Here is a 13,250-nt window from a genome sequence, read left to right as displayed (position 1 = left end):
ACGACTTTATCCTGAACTTTACAGGAATCTATATTCTCATCATCTACTTTACCAACTTTACGACTTTACCCTGAACTTTACAGGAATCTACATTCTTACTTTACCTACTTTAACCACCTTACTCGGACTTTACGAGAATTTTCATCCAAATCTCCGAAAACAACCGGAGACAGCATTCACTTTACTTACTTTAACAACTTTACCCCGAACTTTACGGGAATTGGCATCAAGTCTCCGAAGACAACCGGAGACATCATTTACTTTACCTACTTTACCCCGGACTTTACGGGAATTTGCATTCACATCATTTACTTTACCCACTTTACCTACTTTAACCCGGACTTTACGGGAATTTTCACCAAATCTCCGAAGACAACCGGAGACATCATTTACTTTACCTATCTTACCTGCCTTAACCCGGACTTTACGGGAATCTGCATCGAAGCCTCCGAAGACAACCAGAGACATCATCCTACTTTACGGCTTACCCCAGACTTTACGGGAATCTTCATCAAGTCTCCGAAGACAACTGGAGATATCATATGGCTATATAGCCTCATTTTCATAAGCCAGACGGCTGCACTCTTACTTCACTTTCTATTTCATCAATTGCCTTATCATTCACTTTAATAACTTTACCCTAATTTCACAGATATCATCGAGTCCCCGAAACAACCGGAGACATCGTTTGGCTGCACGGCCTCATCAGCATATCATTTACCATCAAGTCCCCGAAAACAACCGGAGACATCACATGGCTACACAGCCTCATCTGCATAAGCCAAACGGCTACACGCTTACTTTACTCTCTACTTTATTACTTTACATCCACTTTACTTACTCTGACGACTTTACCTTAAAATTCACAGACATCATTTATCATCAAGTCCCGGAAGACAGCCGGAGGCCTTATCACTATCATTAAAATCTCCAAATACAACTGGAGATATTATTGCATCCTCGGCATACACATCACACATTCATTCAAGTCCCTGAAGACAACCAGAGACAACATTTGGCCACACTGCCTCATTATAAGCCACACGGCTTCATCCTCACTCTCACACTCATATTTATTATCATTTTTACATTCTTTATAAATTTTACATTTTCAACTTTATCCCAGACTTTATTACTGATTTTGATATGAATTTTAGTGTTGACAGAAAGTACAACTTACAGAGACACAGCGCAACGTGAAACTTTATCTTACGCAGTGAACTAGGGCAAATTTGCTGAAGAGGAATATCAAACTCACAAGCAAAGGTCACGGGTCTACTCTCGAACTCAATTCCGCCTACGTCCACAAACACGTGATACGTAGGTTAATTTTCTTTCATATCCACCGTTAAAACTCTACTCGAGCAACTCCTTTCACAACCTTGCAAGCCTCTTCTATATCCAGTCTCACCATAATTCAACACTGGGGGCAAAAGCGTAGCGTCAGTATCGACCCGCTTCTTTCAAACTGCATACAGTTTGATTTTCGCAAAATCCGTGATACATAGGCTATTCAAAATTTGAGGTTTGGTCATAATTCCTTCCGTCCCATAATATTTGCCACCAATTCTCCTGCCCATATTTTTTTAAATTCTTCCGAGTTCACATTTATTGATCGGAACAAAATTGGCTACTACGTCAATTTCTTCGCCCGAAAACTCTTACATCGTCTCCGGTCGAAGAGGGGCATCTGTTGACACCCAATTTTGTCCTTCCTTCATTTAATTTTATATACTCGGGCTTCTAAATTTATCGACGAGCTAAATACTTTATTTTTGCTACTTTTATTTTCAACATTACTAGCAGTACTTTATCACAAATTTTAAATGGCTCATCATCGTTTCATTTTCAGGTGGACTCATTAAATTAATTACAAGACAACACTTGGTTAAATCCTTATTTTTTTCTACATATTAATTATCTTCACGTAGTATATATTGTACTATTTATTAGATAAGAAGCCCAAAAATAATTAAACCAAGGAGGAAGGATCAATAAATTTTCAGCCAAATTATTAGCCCATTACCCATTTCACTACTCCAACGGATCAGCCCACATTACTTCCCTACCCGGTCCAGCCCACAACCGAAATTCACCAGCCCAAGCCCATATTTTCTTTTTTTTCCCAAATCCCTAATTTCTTCTCCTCTTCAGCCACATACTCTCCTCTCTCTCTAATCTCTCACTTCTTTCCTCTTCCAAATAAGAAACGAATTAGCTTTCTACCATGGCAGATTGCCACCCCATTTTCGTGCAATTTGCTCTGTTCCTGCCTCTCTCTGTCGTCTTCCTCACTTCCCTCTCAATTTCCAGCAAAGAAACAAACCCTTTCCACCATCACAGACTTTTGTTTACCCCTATTTTCGTGCAATACCTCCCTCGCTCATCTTCAACGATGTGGTCAACGTAAAGGGCCAAAAATACTCCTGAAATTTCTGAAAAGGAGATCAACTTTAAAGATTTGATTCGGGTTTTCAAACGGCTATTCACAAAAGGTCTCGCCCAAATTGAAACCCTAGACTTTAGTTTTTACACCTATAAATACATCGCTAAACATTCAGCCGAGGGAGGGTTTTTTTGGGGGTTGGCTTGAAAAGTTCTTTTTAAGTTATTTTTTTATCTGGTCTTGAACATTTTAAACCGTAAAAATACTTTTGTTGAATTATGAGATTTGTGATGAAAGGTTAAGTTCTCGATGATTCGATTAACTTTCGTCGCTGCTTGGCAAAAATTTTTCAACTACGACACAGACATTTTCATTTTCGACTCGAGTTTCGAATCTGTCAATACGAGAGTAGATTCGAGGCCTCAACGTCCTTGTTCATTGCACCACAAACAGGTAAAGTTTGATGCATTTCGACTTACTGTTCTGTTAAGAATTCCGTTAGTATAGAAAGTCATGTTGTGATGTCTTGATTATTACCATTTCACTCAAATCTGGGCTTATTGGTACTGTCTGGATTCGTTTAGATACTCTCGCATTTTATACGCTTGTTATGGTTGTATGACCTCATTCCAGTATATGTGTGTCTATTTTTTATATATAACATTTTAGATTGAATTCCAAGTAGGAAGTTATGTGATTGTCATTTTGTTCGGTCTGATAAGTTTTTAGCATAAGCCTAGGTGTTGTTTGGTTTCAGTTTTCCGTGAACCTGCGTGGACTATGTGTTGGTTTAAAATGGGATTTGCAAATGAGACTATTTTTGCGTTACGTTGAAAAAACGCAATGAATGCCGGAGTCCCGTATGCATGAAATACATTAACGATGTAAATGGGTCTTAATCATGAAGCTGTTCTCCGACATTAGCCTAGACCTTAAATGAACTAAAAGATTGCTGCATTCGTCGAAAGTGTTATGAAGGACAGTTGCACTGATATTGCCGGTCGTTGCGGTCGTGCTTCTTCCTGCTATCTTTTCTCATTTTTGTTTGGTTAGTCATACCCTGTTAGCTGTGGCATTTGATGTTTGTTTAGTATCACCATGTTGGTCATGGTATTTAAGTTCTTGTCCCTGTCTAAACTTAGCCACTATCATGTTTTGTTTCCCTTTCTAGTCTAGTTCAGTTCTATTCTATTTTCGAATTCTCGTAGATTAACTATGTTTTAGTTAGTTTCTGCTTTAGTATGTAAATCAGTTGCTCAAGTTTTTTTTTTATATTGGCTCTCGTATGTTCAAAGATACCTGAGTAACGCTTGGACTATTTTAAATAGAAGTTTATAATTGGAAGTCAACACTGCTTCTTAATATGAATTCGCTTGGGTATTTGCAAAAATGTATAGCAGTCCTCTGTTTTAATCATTAAGTTATGAATTGCCACATTTAGTAAGTATTTTATGGAGTCCAGAAATTGCTATCTTCTGCCCCTGTACTAGCAGCCTGAATTGGACAATTCCTCTTTCTGCCTAATTGCTAAAAGATCCAACATATATGAGGAATACTAAATATAATACGTTATTTCTTGTCTCTTATTCTGTTCAGTGTTCTTCAGTTGCTTCCCTTTTAGACATAAAACCGAGAAATTATCTGAAGTTAGAAATAAATTTCAAGGCTAGATCAAGTCGGAGTTATAACAGATATCTATGCTAAATGAATTTGAAATATGCCTACTGTAGTTTGGATACTTAGACTGAGTTTCCAGGACTTAGAACCTGTCCAAAGCCGAATATACATTTGATATACATCTGATATACACATCGTGGTGTATGCATCTTAGGTATATTGTATATAGGACTAAACAGGTAAATAACACATAAGGTCCAATAATGCATACGTGTGCACCATCTGCTATTTTGTTTATGAAATATATGCATGTATACACGAGATATACCTAGATATACACAATGTATACATGATCTATTGGTTTGTCTCGAACTTACATTATATATGTTTAACCTTATTTATGGACTGCGTACTAACTCTTTTCCTTCATTTTTATGCATGACTATCACACGAGTCCGAGGGACTCGTCACCTCCCGCGTTCGGTGTTGGGCTAAAAGCCCAACAAAATCTTCCTCTCGTGTCCGATCAGCCCGCAGCAATAAAATAAAAAAGGGAACTTTCTGGGCCAAAGCCCAAAAACCAACAGTGGTGCAGCAATAGTTCTACAAATGGGCTGAACCCATTAATTATATTTTTCTCCCCTCCTTTATTTTACTTTGCGTGTTTAACTTGTATTATGCAACTAAAATTTTACTTTGTTTTGGGTTTCTTAGCTAGAATGAACCTTAATAGAATTAGTGGCTTAGTGTTAGTATAATGGGTAGTTAATCCCACTAATTACAGTCATTTCTATTTATATTCTAAACTATTTATAATATCTATAACATTTATTTGAGTAATTGATTTTCGAAATAGCATGACTACACATTTTGAATCAAGAGAATTGTGTCTTGTTTTTACTATCCTAAGATTTCAAAACGTCACTAATAGGTAAATAGCAACTTAAGTATACTTTATAAACTTTATTTTTAAGATTCATCCAACTATGCATATTTTCAAAATGAATATAATTAAATAAAGTTAATAAAAGAAATCCCATCTCCTTTTGCATCCTATTTATAAAATAAGTCTAGATTTTCTACACCACTACCTTCATATAATATAATTTTATTTCAAGGTTCAAATCTGCTGAGCCTTCTCTTAAAAGCTATTACTTATATGCAAACTATTATATTTTCTACAAGTCTTATTTGAAATAACATTATTATATTTTATTTATAACTTTAGCAATATTTATAAAGCTACTTTCTTTTCTATAACATTCTATTTACACTTAGCCTAATTAATTCACCTAAGTCCGGTCGGTTAACCATTATTAATGGAACTTAGAGGATGCCTAATACCTTCCCTCTAGGTTAGTTGAACCCGTACCTAGAATTATTTGGTTTCGTAGACTTTAAAATAAAATCAACTTTAGGTAATTACTTTAATAACCTTAGGTGCCCTAATTCACCATAAATAATTAGGTGGCGACTCCTTAAACTTTAAATAACCCCGGAATTACTGGGATATTGTAAACTATTTTGACCTCGGTTAAAATGGGGTATAACAGCGAGTTCAAAAGTAGAACAGAAGGGATCGGATCCGGTTGGTGAAGAAGATGATTTCGGCGTACCCAGATCGTTTGTATTACCGGATGACTCGGATGCAACCAAATCTACGTGAAAGAGCTGGAACAAGTCATCTTGTTCGAATATCTACCGGATAGAAAGGTATACCTGGGCACGGGGTTGACCTCGGAGCTCAGGGATAAGTTAATTAAATTTCTTCAAGCTAATGCCGATTGTTTTGCATGGTCCCATATAGACATGACAGGTGTGCCACCGGAAGTGACGACTCATAAGCTCAGCCTTGATGGGAGATTTCCCCCAGTGAAACAGAAAAGGAGGCCCATGGCAGAATCGAAACACGCCTTCGTAAAGGATGAGGTAACAAAGCTTTTAAAAATAGGTTCTATCTGGGAGGTTAAATACCCGGACTGGCTAGCGAATGTAGTGGTTGTGCCGAAGAAAGGTAATAAATTTAGAATGTGTGTTGATTATAAGAATTTAAACAAAGCATACCCGAAGGATTCATTTTCGATTCCCCACATCGATCGAATGATCGATGCAACAGCCGGGCCTGAGATGTTAAGTTTTCTCGATGCTTACTCTGGGTACAACCAAATCAGGATGCACCCGGAGGATCAAGAGAAAACATCCTTCATTACCCGATACGGGACTTACTGTTACAATGTCATGCCCTTCGGATTAAAAAATGCCGGTGCAACTTACCAACGCCTAGTTAATGGAATGTTCGAAGAACAAATAGGGAAAACAATAGAAGTTTATATTGATGACATGGTGGTCAAGTCCCTGGAAACAGAGGACCATTTAAAATATTTGCAGGAAACCTTTGATGTACTCCGCAAATACAACATGAAGCTTAACCCGGAAAAATGTGCCTTCGGTGTCCGATCTGGAAAGTTTTTTAGTTTCATGGTGTCAAACCGGGGGATTGAAATTAACCCGGACAAGTTCAAAGCCATTGAGGATATTGAGGTGGTGAATAATATCAAAGGAGTGCAGAGGCTCACCGGAAGGATAGCGGCACTGAGCCATTTCATTTCGAGGTCTTCGGATAAAAGTCACCGTTTCTTCTCATTATTGAGGAAGAAGAATGACTTCGCCTGGACACCGGAATGCCAAAAAGCTTTGCAGGAGTTAAAAAGATACTTATCAAGTTCGCCTCTGCTGCACACACCAAAGGCAGACGAATAGTTGTTCCTATACCTTGCCGTATCCGAGGTAGCGGTAAGCGGTGTTTTGGTCCGAGAAGAAACAGGTACGTAATTTCCAATATATTATGTGAGTAGAACTCTAGGGGATGCGGAGACTCGTTATCCCCACCTCGAAAAGTTGGCTTTGGCATTGGTAAGTGCTTCAAGAAAGCTGAAACCTTACTTTCAATGCCATCCGATATGCGTAGTAAGTACTTACCCGCTAAAAAATGTCATGCATAAACTGGAATTATCGGATAGATTGACCAAATGGGCCGTAGAGATTAGCGGATATGACATCGAATATAAGCCTAGGACAACCATTAAGTCTCAAATCTTGGTCGATTTTGTGGCAGATTTTACCCCGGCCATGATTCCCGAGGTCGAAAAAGAATTATTGCTAACCTCGAGAAAGGCTTCGGGTATCTGGTCTCTACACACGGATGGGGCCTCGAACCTAAAGGGTTCCGGGCTGGGCATCGTCCTTAAAACCCCTGCCGGGGATGCCATTAGGCAGTCGATTAGAACTATTAAATTGACTAACAATGAAGCCGAGTATGAGGCTATGATTGCAGGTTTGGAATTAGCTCGGAGTCTGGGGGCCGAAATAATCGAAGCAAAATGCGACTCTCTCTTGGTCGTTAACTAAGTGAATGGCGTCTTCGAGGTTAAGGATGAATGAATGCAAAGATATTTGGAGAAGACTCAGGTGATACTGCACCGGTTTAAAGAGTGGACCATGCAGCATGTACCCAGGGAGCAGAATAACGAAGCCGACGCACTGGCCAATTTGGGCTCTTCAGTCGAAGGGGAGGAAATCAACCCCGGTACCATAGTGCAGTTGATGAATTCGGCGGTTGAAAACGGGCATGCTGAGATAAACACGATGGGTCTAACTTGGGATTGGCGCAATAAATACATCGACTACTTGCAAGATGGAAAGCTCCCGAGTGACCCAAAAGAATCACGATCACTGAGGACCAAAGCAGCACGGTTCTGCTTAATAGACGGTCAATTGTATCGACGGTCTTTCTTCGGACCCCTGGCCAAGTGTTTGGGTCCCGGAGAAACCGATTATGTGATGAGAGAAGTCCAGGAGGGTACCTGCAGTAAGCATTCCGGTGCATAAGCCTTGGTTCAAAAAATTATCAGAGCCGGTTATTACTGGAACCGGATGGAGGAGGACTCGACGAATTTTTTTCGAAAATACGATGGGTGTCAAAGGCATGCCCCGATGATCCACCAGCCTGGGGAATTGCTACACCCGGTGATCTCACCTTGGCCTTTAATGAAGTGGGAAATGGACATGATTGGTCCTTTGCCATGGGCACTAGGTAAGGCCCGTTTCATTTTGTTTATGATTGACTATTTCTCCAAATGGGTTAAAGCGCAGGCCTTCGAAAAGATTAGAGAAAAGGAGGTTATTGACTTCATATGAGACCATATTATCTGTCGTTTCGGCATCCCGGCCGAAATAGCTTGTGGTAACGGCCCTCAGTTCGTTAGCAGCAAGGTCAATAATTTCCTCGAAGGGATGAAGATCAAGAAAATTGTATCAACTCTGTATCACCCAAGTGCAAAACGGACAGACAAAATCCATGAACAAAACAATAATTCAAAATCTAAGGAAAAGACTTGAAACATCAAAGCATCAATGGAGGGAGGTGGTACCGGAGGTATTATGGGCTTACAGAACTACATCAAAATCAAGCAGGGGGGAAACACCTTCCTCATTGGTCTACGGGGCCGAAGCTCTCATCCCAGTAGAAGTTAGCGAACTGAGACTCCGATTCAAGGACGCCACCGGTCGGTCAAACGAGGAGACCATGGCCATAAAACTCGACCTCGCGGGCGAACTACATGAAAATGCATTGATCCGTATTGCAGCTCAGAAACAGAGAATGAAAAGGTACTACAATCGGAGGGCCAATTTTTGACATTTCCAAGTTGGGGACTTGATACTTCGGAAAGTTACTTTGAACACCAAGAATCCCAACGACGGGAAGTTGGGTCCGAACTGGGAAGGGCCGTACAAGATAACAGAAATAACGGGCAAAGGGTCATACCAGCTGGAATCCATGGACGGACAACGGTTGCGCAATAACTGGAATGTGGCTCATTTGAAGAGATACTACTGCTAAGGTATGGATGCCAACCCTTGTGATAATTTTTTATTGTTTATCCGTCTTCTTTTTTGCAGAAAGTCGAGTTCCGGACGAAGTTAGGTCTAAAAACACGTGTTGCACTCTTTTCCTTAGTACAGTTTTGTTCCGAAGTGGGTTTTCCGACAAGGTTTTTAATGAGGCAACAAGTCAACGTGTTACTTGATGAAAATGAGGCAAAGTATTCGGGAACTCGGGGTATACCCCTTGAGTGGAGACTTGATAGTGCTTACCCGATCATGCAGCTCGGATAAACACTAGGGGACTATCATACCCACATCAAGGCTTACCCCGAAAAGTTAAAATGAGTTCAGCTCAACAAAGCAGATGAACACTGTTAAGTGCTACCCCGAATTAGAAAATCGGGCTCTGATTCATCCCTCAGAGTCCGAACAACGCTCCTTGCCCTTTTCTTTGGTTTCTGCCCTTTGTCCGAGGGCTCTCTCCACCTCTTACCGGCAGCAGCGATGAGCCGAGATGACCCTGCCGTATCGAATTCAGTAACCGGTGCAGCAGGCTCGGCTGTTGGTTCCGATCTTGGCTCCACCGAGCCCTTTGGTAAACCTAAATACCGAAGGGGTTATAAAAGGAAAAGGAAAAAGGAGAGGATGCAATATATACCAAATCAAGAAGAAGATTACCGTGATTTTGGGCAACCCATCGGCCACTCGACAGGTCCTTCCATGTCCGTTGTTCATAAGTATGTTGACCGATGATTGCTCCAACCCATTCAGTCATGTTTCGGACGACCGGAGGAATCTATGCCTCGGCTGATAGACAGAAAAAAGGGGAGAAATCACATGTAGAGCAAGTGTTGACAAAGCATGGAGGAAGAATAATTATAGAGGGGAGAACTGAGAAACTTACGCCTATCGTTCCACCTCTCCGGAAATGGCATGTACTCAACCGGAATAATGTCTGCGGTTCTTACCCTGACATAATGTTCCAACCACCCTCGATCTCTGTCCTCGTCAAGTTTGGAAAAGATCTGGTTCCGACCTCGCTTTGCGAGCTTTATCACACCCCCTCGAAAGAGTCTCGAGGAATATAATCGGATGAAGTGCGCCATTGTGAATTTCCTTTTGACGTTATTGGCTAGTAACCGGAGGCAGGCCACGGTCCTCCAGATATTCGGCCCAATTTGGGCCAAAGTCACATTGTACGTCCGACACATCTCCAAAATAACGGGGTCGATTGGAGGGTTGAGTTTGAGCGTAAATGGATAGGTGTAAACATATAGAAAACCTTCTCTATGATCGGTAATAGACTCGTCGGGCCCAGGGGCGAACACTTGCACCGGACGGTTATCCCATCCGCAGTCAGTCCGGACCTGGTCAAGTTTATCTTCCGTAATAGACGAAGGGTATCGCCTTACGTTGAATCCCCTATCCGCAACCGGGGATGGCTTCTCGACGTCAAATTCTTTGTTGTAGTTGGGTTTGGATAGCACTATGTCTAAAGCAGTCGGTTCAATGAAAGATTTTCCCTTGGGTTTTGAGGCTGGCTCGGCTCCCTGGGAAGAAACCGAGGGAACATCCTGGGAAGTAGTTTCGGTGTTGGCAGACATTTGGAGAAAGATGTGAAAAAAAAGATTTGAGAATTTAAAATTCAGAAAAAGAAACAATGGAGGATATGTAAGAAGAATGGAAGAAGCAGTTGGATGCAAAGTGACGAATGAAAAAGGGTAGCAAAGGTGCACTTTCGATCAAAATAGCAAATAAAGAAGTTGACAAGTTGGTTTCTGATGATCATATGAGCAAGAAATGAAGTGGAGAAATGACCATATGAGCAATAAATGAAGTGGAGGAACGATCAGATGAGCAGAGAAATGAAGTGAAGAAGTGAGAATGGTGAAGGAATGAAAATGGAAAAATGAAGTGGTTAAAGGCCTTATATAGGTGTGGGAACTGTAACGGTTACAGAGAACAACCAACCGGGCAGTGACACGTGTCCCATAATTAATGAGACGTGATATGAAGCGACGTACTTTACGGTGATTCCCGAGGTCGGCCATTCGGGACGAGACACGTGGCTGATGTCAGAGGCACGTGACATAACTGTTTCCGCCAAAATTAAAAGATAAGAACGAGCTTGTGAAACCACCGTTTTTGTGACTGATCCACTTCCCGTTACTCCGATAAAACTACGGTCCGGAAAGTGTGGAGACTATCTGTATACGGTAAAAATCGGGCCAATGCAAGACCGGGTGCCGAGGGTAGGACCAAATGAACACGAGTATGTTTGGTCTTTTCTTCAGACTGGGGGAATGGCACCGGATGCGGCTAACCCGAGATAAGAGAAGTGTATCCGTTGATCCGGCGTCACCGAACCAAACTCAATGTGGCCGTTAGTCCGGTTTCTCCATGTCCGAACTTATCGTGGCCGTTGGTCCGGTTTACCAGTTGCGGTGTTGCCACGCGTCAAGACCGTTCGGTCATTTTGTACTGACAGCCGTATGGGTGTCAGACCGTACGGTACTACCTTATCCTTTTAGGGTTTCTTTATTTTAAAAGGCTTTGTATTGTATTCAAGGCCCATGAGGCAAACCTATAAATAGAAGACATTTCCCTACTTTTAGGAATTGGCTTTTGAGATCTAGAATATTGTAATAGAAAAATATATTGAAGCTCTCTCTCTCTCTCATTTTAGTTCGGATTTGAAGTATACTTTGGCTTGTTCATCCATCAATACAATATATTGCCATATATATATATATATATACTTAGCTCAATCACCAATATCAATATATTTATTATAGACGAAAACTTACATATCTATATATATTATTACAAATAAGTCCATATCAATTTCATATGAACCGAATAATAGATTAAAAATCATCCACATGTCCTATACCTCACTTATAAGTTCAATTGTTACCGAAATTCGGGGTAAACAAAAGAAAAGCTAAAACTAGAGATTTCAGCAACCTAAAACAAGCTTGGTTCATTTGGAAAAATTGCTGATGCATCAGGTTTTGTCCAACCTACACGAACAACTAGCCAACCTCTAAGAAATAAGCAATACAAACTTGCATGATGATATAGTGCAATAAAAAATTGAATCAAAGATGCATAGATATGTCTTGGGAGAAAAATAGTGAGTATACTTCTAGTCCAAGTAGTTTTCAGATTTGTTGATAACACTTAAAGTTTTAGCAGTTTAAATTTGTTATATTTAATCCATGTTCACAAGTATGTTAACCATGCTTCATTAGCAACGGTCCTTAGGTTTTGTAGCATAAGACCAAACCTATAAAGCCCTCTGTGCTGGAAGAAACTAAACTCAGTTAAAAAATCTAGAATGGGTGTATTGAATTGTATTCACTTTATGATCATAGAAACAAAGACTTATACCTCTGGCTTCGAGTCGCGGTGGATGATTTGGTGCATTCTTACAGTTAGGGCTGTTCACAGTTTTGGTTAAAACCAAAACCAAACCGAAAATTTAACCAAACCGAATAAAAAAACCGACATTTGGTTTGGTTTGGTTTGGTTTGGTTTTAAATTTGAAAAATCGATAATATTTGGTTTGGTTATGGTTATAGTAAAAAATAACCGAATAAATAACCGAACCAAACCGATAATTATATACATAAAATTTATAATTATTTATATGTATAATATTAACTTTTCATAAATAATTAAAGATATTTTATACCTTTTAATTATTAATTTAATTTTGGTCTACTTATTTTTAAGGCCCATGTCTTAAAAGAATATGTACAAGTCCAACAATTCAAGCCCAACTCTAATAAGTCGTAAGCATAAGGGTAAAAAGTAAAAACCCTACTATCTCTTTTCATTTTACATTGCCATTAGCATGTCTTTCCCTCAATATGCAGCAAAGTTCGCCCTTGTGGGCCGTGAGGAAAAAAGAGCTTCATAAGAAATTTGAAGAATGTAGAGAGAGAATATTTGAATTGTCACGGCTAGTCATAAATTGAAAAATCGAACCAAACCGACAATAACCAAACCGATGGTTATTATTTTACTTGGTTTGGTTATGGTTTTAGATATTTAAAAACCGACTAAATTGGTTTGGTTATGGTTTTAACCAATAACCGACCCAAACCGAACCATGAACACCCCTACTTACAGTGGCGGAGCCACACTATGCCGAGGGTGTTCATCCGAAGCCCCTCGGCAGAAAAAAACAATGTTTTTACAAGGTTAAAATTATTTTTTATGTATATATAGCAGATGTTGAACCCCCTTAGACTTCTCCGTATGTATACTTTTTTATATTTTGAACCCTATCGGCGGAAGTCCTGGCTCCGCCACTGCATTCTTAGTGCCTCTAGACCAGCTCCTACAATATCACAAT

The 13,250-nt window shown here is 40.0% G+C and overlaps 1 pseudogene; it reads right to left on the bottom strand.

The window, feature by feature from the left end:
- The window catches only part of LOC132061109 (serine/threonine-protein kinase ATG1t-like), a 62,585-nt pseudogene that overhangs the window by 15,868 nt on the left and 33,467 nt on the right, over window positions 1–13,250 (bottom strand).

The sequence above is a fragment of the Lycium ferocissimum genome, chromosome 6 (assembly GCF_029784015.1).
Source record: "Lycium ferocissimum isolate CSIRO_LF1 chromosome 6, AGI_CSIRO_Lferr_CH_V1, whole genome shotgun sequence".
NCBI classification, from domain to species: domain Eukaryota; kingdom Viridiplantae; phylum Streptophyta; class Magnoliopsida; order Solanales; family Solanaceae; genus Lycium; species Lycium ferocissimum.
The sequence above is the reverse complement of the archived record's forward strand: the minus strand, read 5'-3'. Positions and strand labels throughout refer to the sequence as shown.